General features: G+C 40.5%; 1 long non-coding RNA gene across 5 annotated transcripts; it reads right to left on the bottom strand.

The window, feature by feature from the left end:
* Positions 1-1,260: 1,260 nt before the first annotated feature.
* LOC113360906 lies at positions 1,261-5,481 on the bottom strand. Of its 5 annotated transcripts, none has more exons than XR_003364858.1 (10): positions 5,251-5,481; positions 4,595-4,833; positions 4,184-4,238; positions 3,815-3,971; positions 3,522-3,707; positions 3,211-3,283; positions 2,461-2,709; positions 2,175-2,256; positions 1,981-2,083; positions 1,261-1,581 (listed from the first exon to the last, which is right to left on the bottom strand). It is a non-coding gene; the product is annotated as an uncharacterized LOC113360906 (long non-coding RNA). The 5 variants fall into 5 exon arrangements; XR_003364859.1 differs by lacking the exon at positions 5,251-5,481 and having other exon boundaries at positions 2,461-2,567; positions 2,654-2,709; positions 4,595-4,941; XR_003364861.1 differs by lacking the exon at positions 5,251-5,481 and having other exon boundaries at positions 2,503-2,709; positions 4,595-4,941.
* Between the last annotated feature and the right edge of the window lie 3,477 nt (positions 5,482-8,958).

Genomic DNA, 8,958 nt, shown 5'->3' on the forward strand with positions numbered 1-8,958 from the left:
CATGGAGAATTTGTATGTACCTCTTAAGTCTCAGGTGCAATCTCCTTTGGTAACGCAACTACTTCTTCTACGGGAGACGAAATTCTGAAAGCGTCTCTCATTGATGTTGCGCACATCGCTATCTTCTTGAGACTGCTCCCTTGAGGTGTCGGCTTCAGTAGATCTGAAGATGTACCGCGCTCGCTCTCGTCCGGGCTGACATAATAGGCGAACCCTTTATGATGATTTGGAGATGACAATATTCGTTGAATCTTCCGAAATGCTTCATGTTGTAGTGGGGTCCAGACGAAACTTGCTCCTTCCTTCAGCAAGGGGGTGAATGAAGCAACAAGCTGGGATAGACTAGGTATAAAACGTCGAATGTGGTTCACCTTGCCCATGAAGCCTTGGAGTTCCTTCACAGTTCGCGGAGGCGGCATCGTGAGGATAGCTTGGGTCTTGGATGTCCACTTTGATTCCCTCAGGAATCACCTGGAATCCTAGAAATTTGCCTGAAGAAATGCCGAAAGCGCATTTCAAAGGATTCATCTTCAACTTGTATTCATGGCACTCGAACACTTGTCGTAAGACTCCTGTGTGGGCCACCCGAGCTTTTGATTTGACTACTATATCATCCACGTAGTCTTCAACTTGCTTATGCATCATTTCGTGGAAGTTTGCCGTCAAAACGGCATTCTTTAAACCAAATGGCATTACAGTATAATAAAAATTTCCCAGAGGAGTTCGAAAAGCTGTCTTACTCGCGTCATGCTCATACATCCTTATCTGATTGTAGCCATTATATCCATCCATGAAGGAGAACACGTCGTGTCCGCTGGTGGCATCCACTAACATGTCGATGTTAGGTAGAGGAAAATCATCTTTGGGGCAGCATCTGTTCAAGTCTCTGAAATCAACACAGCACCTGATCTGTCCATTTTTCCTTTTTACCGGAACCACATTAGCCAACCAGGTTGGATGATGAATGCGTTTGATGAAACCAGCAGCTAGCAACTTCTGAACACTACACCAAAATTTAGCGAATAGCAACAGTAACTGGCAGTTGCGAAGTGGGGTCGCAACATGTTACGAAAGTCGATGTTGCATTTTTTTCGCAACGACTATCATGGCGTTGCAAAATTTTGGTCGCAACAGTTTCAACTGTTGCAACGTTTGAAAGTCGCAACTGAAAACTGTTGCGGAATTAGGTGGATGCAACTGTTTGAAGCAGTTGCGAATTTTTTTGTATGGTCAACACAAGTTACCCCCATTCATTTAAAAATCAAATTAATCCAACAAAATCAAGATACCTCTGTTCTAGAACCAAAATTAGCTAAGCAATGTACTTTACAGAAACTGTTGAACAAAAAATAAAACTAGAAATGAAAAGGACTTCTTTTCCATAAGATATTTCTATGTTTTGCAAGTGCAGCAGTGCAAGAGAATATGACACTTAGCACAAAAACTGAAGAGGAAAGAGTACACAACTTGGGGAATGAACTTGTTTTGTGCCTGATAATAATGCTGAGTGCACCTAAAGGAGTGACCACAATAGTTGGCCCAAATGCATAAGTTGCAAAGTCAGTAACTTCCCGACAACCACTGCAAAAATGAAATTATCCCATTAGTAATGTAGTCTTGAAATAAAACATCCTGCAACTCAAATACATTCCTAACATAATATAGATGCATTAACTTCATAAGAGATATTCCATGTTATGAATGTTAAAACTTTACTCAGCGGGTATTCAGTTAACCAAAAACACAGAACCTTAAAGAAACCAACATGGTAACAGTACACAACTTAAAAAACAATTGATACACAAAATAATTATGATGCATTGCTCAAGGCATTATTGCAGAACTAGGTACAAATAACATTTCCAATCCCAGGGATCTCTAGTCAATCTTGTCATTGGCTCTACATTACAAACAATCAGTTCCATATTATTAACCATTTCAAACCAATGATTTCAAATGTACAAAAGTTTTTGAGCTCACCTTCAAGACACCCGTTACAGAGCCTTTCACAGCGCAACATTTAGATTATTACAGGCAGCATCGGATGCAACTGACAATCAAAGTCTAAGCCTGCCTCCAGACCCTGCAAAACAAGTCGAATGAAAATAAATAATCAAGTCCCATAAATTAGATTGAATCTTACTTTACAAGTCTATCCCCATCAAATAGCTCACCAGCAGTAAGGTAAATCCAGGTATAGTCTCGAATCCCATTGCACGTGAGATAAGAAGCCTTAGCATACCCAACTCTTGAAAGCTGCACAAATTGAGGCATGTTAAAACTTGTAGCAAAAGAAAATTATACAGTACAAATGAACTTGGTAGAAAATATATCAAGTCGTGCAAACTGTGACTTAAGCCAAATTTTAAAGTTACATATAGGAAAAAAAAACTAAATATCCAGCTGAAGAATAAGACCAAAGTCCGAAAGGTAACAAGCATATCAGAAGTAAAAGAATACCAAAAATAAAGTAGTCAATATTCAAGGCTTGATGATATCAACCTCACTGCAATTAGTACCCTCTTTGAATCCCAGGGATACAACTTTGGAAAGACAGTTCAAAACTCCTGCAACATAAAATAAAAAATTCCAGAGTAAGAAAGGAAAAGACCACAGAAGATACAGGTAGGATAAGGTATGTCACCGTCACCACCTATCTCAATCATCACACGTCTACTGCAGTCATCTGCAAGCATACAAGCAACTTCCCTGCAACAAAAATTGGGTTAGTTAGCTACCGGACTTGCTAAAGGCAAGTAATTACAGCATCCCAAACAATGTCACATTGACTGGTCTAAACAGGCAAAGTTACACATATCAAAACCTAAACACCATGATGCTCCATGTACCAGTCTCAGCTCATAAACATGTGTTGTATTGCAACTACAACATCATTGTGCTCAACAATGTAGGAAGCTCAAGTGATCCAACAACAAACACATATGCAGTAGAAACTAATATGTGGTTCATAAAGGAACCATATAGTTATGACCAAATAGTGTATTTTGGGATAATCATGTATTTATTTACTGAAATAGTTTTGTTAAAAAATTCATGTAATGTGATACTGCCAATGGATCAAGTTACAATGACATTTTAAGGAATGATTAAAATCATAAAGGGCAACATCCACAAATATTAGATTCACAGGATAAAACAAATATTAGTGACGTCACAAAAAAAAATCACATTTCGATGGTGTTCAATTACCTTCAACATCATCATGCTCATCATCGTTGTCCTCGTTATCATCCTATTTGTCTTCAACAGTGGGCTCATCAGGCTGAAATGAGTGAAGTCAGGAATAAACAACTTGACAGCAAAGTAGAAAGCTTTAAATTTTTCACATTATGTATTAATATCAATATCACTATCTGCCTATTCAGATCGATGCTCTCGAAGAAATCTGAGCAGTACAACAACAGGTACATTCTACAATCCAAAATGAAATCAAAAAGAGCGTGAAGGACGCCCTTTAAAGCAGAGAGAAGTAACCAAGACTGATGAGAAAAACAACTTACAAGCAACTTAAAGCTAATTGTATTTCCTGGTCCTATTCTCTACTCGTTGTCCATCCAGTAAGAAGGGATTCCCCGGAGCTCAGCAATCTCTTGTGAATGGAAAGTATTAATTAAGTTCCATCCTTCAATTACCAAGATGGGAACAACCTTTCCCTCCCCCATCCTATACATGGAATCTTGGCGCTCCTAATAAAATAAAAAACCAAAGGCATCAGAGTCATTTAGTCTCGGAAGAACCCAGTCTATGTTAGAGAGATAAACAAGTGAAACAAAATTACAACATCAAAACCTACCGGAAATGCAATTACACCCCCATTCCCCTGTAGCCCACTTCATACCTTCCTATATCACAAGACTGAATGCAAAATATGTTGTTTGATTTTCAATTATAAGAAAACTTTTGGTTTTCTACCTTCTTAAAGGTTGTAGACTTCCGTGACTCTCCATCCCCTTAAAATCAAGACCACAAAGTTATTAAATAGAGTAACAGCAAATTCAAAAGCAGGGAAACGATTGAAAACCGCAATATGAGAGAGATGGCCATATCAACAAAAGCAATTCAAATGCATACTAAACAGATATGGAACCAGTTATATGCTTCTATCGAACTAATGCACTGTGAACAAAATCCAAAAATAAACATAAATGTATATTATATTTACCAAGCAGTAGTAGTTTCTAATTATGATTCTCGGCACGCCTCTCAATCTCTGCGGCCTGTAAACCCAACCTTGAGAAAATCAGAAACCAATGATATGCGAACAACAAATATATAATGGCCAATAGAACTGGAATGGAACATGTAGAAAATTCTAGAATTACAAGCCATGTCATTATATTCCAGACTAGAGCATATTGAGAGAAGAAGATATCAAGGCTAAGATGAACCTATATGATCTAAGAGTCGGTAAACTATTCTATGCTGAAATCTGATATACTACAATGTGTTAAGATGAGCTTGTTCAATTTTGTGAGTAAGGGACTATCAGATGAACATTGACCATCAACAGAATGGAATGCAAGTTAAGAAGAGTTATTATACAGAAGATCAAATGCATATTAGAAGACCTCACCAACTCTGACCAAGACGTATGAACCGACTTCAACGTCAGGCAGAGCGACTTGTTTGTACGCCAAATTGGAGAGATGAGGTAGTTTGGCAACAACCTTAGCCGTTCTACTGATTTTCTTCTTCATGACAGTTTTCCCCACCAAACTTGAAGGGCTCTTTTGTTTGTTAGGATTAGTAGTAGCAAGAACAACACCTTCAATCTTTTCCAGCTTGACTGAAACAGTCTTTGCATTTGCTAACCTACAAGACCCCAAATCACCAGTAACAACAAATCATTAACAAAATCCAAAAAATCTAAACTAACAAAATCAAAAACAAACCCAAATCATCATTACAAAAATCCCTAAAAATGTCTAACCTAACAAAAAAAAAAACGCAAATCATAACTCAAAAGTAGAAGATCAATTGTATTGATTTATCTTGCAAGAGTGTTTGAAGGAGTTAACGTTGTAGAGATTGTTAGGTTCTTTACTGAACTGAACCATCTGATTTCCATTTCCAAACTCTTTGACGAGGAAAGTATTGTTCCTCTTCACGATCTCTCAAATCAAAAACCCTAGAAATTTAGGGATTTTACACGAGATCAGATTCAATCAAACACAGAATTGAAAATCAAACATATGGATGAAATCAAGCAAGAAACATTATTATACTTACAAGGAAATGAGAAATTTAGGTCATTTCTTCTTCTTTGTGCTGCTGGTCTTGAGAGTTTTTGGAGACTAGAGAAGAGACTGAACCCTAAAACAACTTTTATATGCAAACCTTAAAACCCTAAGGCGAAAAATAAATAGTTTAGTTTGATTTGGGATTTGAGATCTCAGAAATCTTCGAATTTCAGACATGATGGAAGAGAATCGAGAGACGGAGAACGAGACAACGAGAGAAGAGAATGGGATAGAATAGAGTTCGATGACATCTGAATGGGCTGAAATCGACTCAGCTTAAATGTGTGTGCAGCCACACTCACGAGTCGCACGCGTATAACCTGATTTAGTTGCAAATTGTAACAGAAACAAACAGTTGCGAGTTTGTTCGAAACTGTTGCGAATGGTTTGCAACTGAAATTAGCAATTGAAAATTCGCAACAGCTAATAAGCTGTTGCGAATCTGAGTTGCTAAAACCCAAATTTGGTGTAGTGGAATATAGGTCTTGATTTGCTCTTCTACCTCGTGTCTGAACTTCCTCGGAGACTGTTTAACCGGCTTGGATCCAGGTATGACATGTAGATGATGGGTGACCAATTTTTCATCTAAACCGGGCATTTCTTCATACGTAATATATATCCTGGTACTCTTTGAGAAGTTCCACGAGCTTCGTGCGCTCATCCGTACACAAGGTTGAGCTGGTGGAGATAGGCCTAGGAGATTCCTCATTCCCGATGTTAACGATTTCGAGCTCATCAGTTGTGGAACTGGTGTTATCTTGCAGCTGTCGTGGAGCATCTAGCACTTCTTATTGTGGCTCGTCGTTGTTGTAGCATTCCGTTGGGCGGAGAGACTGTATAACAGCCTCCCCTGTTAATTTCTAACAACAGCGTCGGTACACGGTTTTTCCTTTCTGATTACGGCTCTCCACAAAAGTTCGTCTCCTCTTAGTGTGAGCGTGGGTCGTGGCTTCACATGATGAAGAAGAATTGGTACGCCTTGTCAGCAAAGATGCATCGTGGGTCTTAGCCTTTAACGATGCAAGTTGGTCCTCTTCCTGGATTGACGCCCACGTGGGGAGTGGGGTGCAATGAACCTTATATGATTCTCCCCGCAGAGCTTCTCTTGGTTCAAACAATTACGCACAACATATTGGTGCATAAGGAAACAATGATGCAGGAATACGAACGACTTCTTTATTCAGCATAGTCTTCTGGCATTGGTGATCGTCGAGGGGACAATCCTATTGTCATGAAGCCATGGTATCCCCAGTATCATATGGTAGTTCGGCTCCTTTTCTATGACTTCGAATTTCACCTTTGATTGGACGGGCCCTACAAATAGATTCAGATTGACATACCCGTATGTGTTGGTTTGGTTCCCTTCAAAGTATGTCACTGTGGTAGGCTGTCGCACGATCTTGTTTGGGAGAACCTTGGCCGTCCTGAGTGTCTTGAGAGTAATCACATTCGAAGACGCTCCCGTGTCGATGAGGGCCCTCTTGAACTATGAATCCTTGATGCGTGCAGTAACGTGTAGGGCCCGGTTGTGACCTTCTTCCGCCATCATGTCCTCTTCTGTAAATGTAACATTATTCACAGACATCTCTGGTGTTTTTGAGGCTTCTGAGCGCAAAGGAGTCAAATGCACGTCCAGGGCTATCCGGTTGATTGCAGCAAACGTCTCCGTCCGCTGATTCTTCGAGAGGTGTAAAAGTTTGCATAAACTTTCCATTAGAGAAGCCGCTTCCTGATCCACCGGTCTCTGGTTCATAGTGAAACTATTGACTTAAGGAGGATCGTTGCGAGGATTAGTCCCCAGTGTAGAAATCTCCGTGACAGGAGAACCGCTCATATCTGATGTCATATTCACGAGTATGTCGTTTATTGTTTCTTTGATCAGGTCCATGTTCTTCGTGTGAATATCCTGTACCCGTGCTAACTCGATCAATGTTGGGATTCTTCCGGTTACATAATCAGATACACCGTTGGTAAGAGGGGTATCTTCATTGGAGGAGCTTCGACAGGTATTTGAAATTGTTGGGGAAGTCCTAAGACTAACCATTTTGAAATCAGCCAAATGGGATTGGGTATTGAAAAAATTGACTTCACAACCGAGAGATTAATCTCCCACTATGGTCACCAATTGTTTATGGGTAAAAACTGTTTCTACTGATTTTGGTAAATTTGGGTGTGTGGATGAGAAATGAATCTAAACCCTAAAAAATGCACTTCACGGGAACGCTTTTGATTCGAGAGATCAATCTATACAATTCTGGCCTAAAACAAGAAATGGTCGTTCCAGACTTGCTTAGGTAACAAAGTGAAGGAGATGGGGTTGATCTTAGGGAGGGAAGCGAAGAAGGTGTTGAGATTGTGAAGGTGTTGGTTGTTTATGACTTGTATCAAAATAATGAACTGGCTTGCACAATGAAAGGTGTCAGTTCTGGGTGTTTTCTGAATACTGTGACAACACTTGGTTTTTTCTGTGTTGTTTGAAGATAGGTCAAAGAACTTATTTATACAAGTCATTTGAGCGCAATTCTCATCTCGTAGGAAGTGGAGGAAGTTGAGTGATGGAGTAGTGAGGTCGTGTAGGTGATTGTCACACGATCACGCCTTTGCCCACTTCCCTCATCATCGTCAACCGTCCATGCTTCATGACACGTTCTCATAATGGGCGCGTTGCACGCCGCACGCTGTAAACCGCCAAACCAATACCCCAGTAAGTATCCCCCTGTTTGTGACATGTTTGATATCTCGAATGAGTGGGTCGAGTTGTGGGACCCACCGCAAGAAATAGCATACGGTGCTATTAGGTTAAATAACTAAGTAATTTAAGGATTTGATATTCGTGAAATATTATTCATGCTCGATGCATGTAATGCATCGTTTTAAAGCAATCATCTCAAAACAATCGATATACATAAAGCATCGTTGTTTTAAAGCTTGATCGAGTAAGTCGCGGATTAAGCGTCTTAAAATGACAACACGTCCAACCATCTTCGAGTGATCATTTGGAGCCGCGTATGCGAGACATCATCTGGTCGATCACTCCTTGTGACAGAGTGGCGGACGGTAATCATTGAGGCGCTTCACTGATCGCTTAACTTTTAATACAAGCCATCCGACCAAGCTGGCAAAGTTGGACGGACGAGATGATTTACGGCACATATTTGCTGTCGTTGATGGATTTTAGGGTTTTTAGAGATGTGTGACATCCCCTCTTTGGCTTGATCGAATCCAAGCATGGGTGCTAATTTTGGTAGGAACGACCAGGCATGCGTGGAGACGGCCTGCCGGCGTGCATGCCTACACCTATCGGTCCCATAAACATTCTATCTAGGCCACTAAATTTGACTGGCAAAGATGAGTGGTCGTGATCGATTTGCGACAGAAATACATTGTCGCAAAGGTTTAAAAGTTGTGTGGCATGCCACCTTTGGGCATGCGTTTCGAGGCGCCGGACCCTAGTCTGCATAGGTCGGTCGGTCACACGCAAAGGTGGGCCCACGGTGATCACGTTGACATCCTTGGGACCTCTTGAGTTTATATCTACACCCTCCGTTTACGCTGGCGAAGATGGATGGTCACAATCGAACTACGACAGATGTGCATTGCCGCAAACCCTAATTAGGGTTTTGAATCAGTCACGCACGCGTGACTTTGGCCAAACGGTTTGGCAAGCCGTGATTCTCCTGTGGATAGATCGATCACG

Source organism: Papaver somniferum, chromosome 3 (assembly GCF_003573695.1).
Source record: "Papaver somniferum cultivar HN1 chromosome 3, ASM357369v1, whole genome shotgun sequence".
Classification (NCBI taxonomy): domain Eukaryota; kingdom Viridiplantae; phylum Streptophyta; class Magnoliopsida; order Ranunculales; family Papaveraceae; genus Papaver; species Papaver somniferum.